The sequence below is a fragment of the Acartia tonsa genome, chromosome 4, assembly GCF_053477335.1.
Source record: "Acartia tonsa isolate MP-2025a chromosome 4, ASM5347733v1, whole genome shotgun sequence".
In the NCBI taxonomy this organism is placed as follows: domain Eukaryota; kingdom Metazoa; phylum Arthropoda; class Copepoda; order Calanoida; family Acartiidae; genus Acartia; species Acartia tonsa.
Genome location: NC_137263.1, coordinates 17,110,265 through 17,112,439, shown reverse-complemented (window position 1 = coordinate 17,112,439; position 2,175 = coordinate 17,110,265).

The following is a 2,175-nucleotide window of genomic DNA, read 5'->3' as shown; positions in this document are numbered from 1 at the left end:
TACACAGAGTTGCTACGCAGCGGCTTATCAAATCAAGCCTTCCGCGCTAATCCTATTATCACCATTTCACCCCTGCCCGCTGAGACCCCACAGGCAGCGGTCAGATTGGACCGTCTAATAGGGGGAGGGACGCGGCCACTTTACAACCCCGCGCCCCAGGCAACTATCCTACCGGGAGGTGGTTACCTTCCCCTTGACTGCAGCTTACCCCACAAATGCCTACCGCTGCAGGGCTCCGCCCTTGTCTCCCTACACCCCCTTCAACCTAACCTATTGTTATCATCTATTTTCGTATATATAGTAATAACCCTATTGTAAATGTATTCAGTTTTAAATATATCTTTGTAGTAGTAAATACTGCTAGTTCTTTATTGGTAGAATTCTTCAAGGCTAGGGGCTCGTTTGGATTCGAACTCGCGACGGTAAGCTGAAACGCTTCAACTTACCACAATATTAAAAGAGACCTTATTATAAACGCCTTACTGTTTATATTTATAAATTAGTTTTATTTATTATCTACAATTTTAATTGTGCAAGTAATTTCAAACTGGCCTATCAGTATAATTTCGAAAAAAAGGAGAACTTTTTAACATTTAGAGTAGGAGGAAAAACTTTCAATAAACAAATTGCTTTAATAGGTAAATTTATTTAAAGTTAGAAAAATATTATTGAAAGAGTCATCTTCATAGCTTCTAATTTTATGGGGTTATTATCAATTTATCTATATTATCCTCTCCCTGCCAGAGAATAAATACAATTTTAGTTGATTTCTCTGCCGTTTTTTGCTTAAATGATGAGTTGGTTTAAAATGTGGTGATTAGTCAAATTTAAATTTAAAGTAATTCAAGGTCTTGGTTAAAATCCGCAGGGTCCAAATCTAAAACAAAACAACGATAACAATAACCATAAAAGCGAAGCCTAACAAATAATGTAATAGACTTACTAACATTAATAAAAGTAGAGTAAATATTGATATACGGACTTTATGGTAATGGTTATAGAGTTGCTACGATTTCTAAATTGTACCTAGCTAGCTGTTACAGGAATCTTCCATCATATCAAGTTTGAAGTCGGCAAGACAATTCTATCAGGCCTATGTTAACGACAAGAGCTATCCGTTATGGACGGACCGACCCTTAATATAGAAAAGCTTCGCTATCAAAAAATATTTTGTAGTGTATTTAGATGGTTAAAAAGATACATTTCCTATACAAAATTTTAATTTAGCCACCCCAAGCCACAGGCTTCAACCACTTACAGCATTTATAATTCTAAGCTGCAGAAAATCGCAGCCTTAGCCACCCTCCGCCACAGCCGCAAAAGCATCCAGTCTTAGCAGTCTTCAACTTCACCCAACACCCCATGCCAGGAATCAAGTGCACGCCCCTGATTTGCATAATGATGAGGCTTGTGTCCTACTATACTACTACTCTAGACAATTAGTATCACCAAAGATCACCCCACTTGAATTCAATGTATGTACTTCATGTTCATATAGAGTACAAAATTATAAATGTTCTGTACGACTAAAGAAAAATATGAGCGAAAGTTAGAGACTCAAATGAAACTTATGTGAATAACATAGCCAGGGGCGTCCAAGCTTTTTATTTTGGGGGGGGTAAAAATTTTTGAAGGGGGGGATAATTCGTTTTTTTGGGGGGGGGGGTAAAATCGAGGTAATTACCCCCCCTGAAATCTGTTGGCAGGGGTAAATTTAGTTTACCCCCCCCAAAATTTACCCCCGGGGTAAAATTTTTGGGGGTGGTAATTTAAATTTTATTAAATATATAGTATTAAAAATGCGCGCGAAGCGCGCAAAATTTTTTTTATTAGAGATTTTTTATTTTGGGGGGGGTATTTAGTATTTACCCCCCCAACCCCCCTAAAATTGTTTGGGGGGGGGGTAAATACCCCCTCCTAAATGGTTGGGGTGCCTACGGCACCTCCAGGGTAGGGGTAAATTTTAAATGGGGGGGGGGTAATCGCCCCATTACCCCCCCCCCCCTTGGACGTCTATGAACATAGCACTTTCTTGATAGAGATATCTAAAAGAACGTATAGAATGCATTCTACAATACCACTTGTGATCCTTTCTTCTTAGCTTTAAAAAATACATAGGTTTGCTTGTACTTTCATAAACATCCTATCGCTTTTTAATGTTCAACTGTCTGTAAG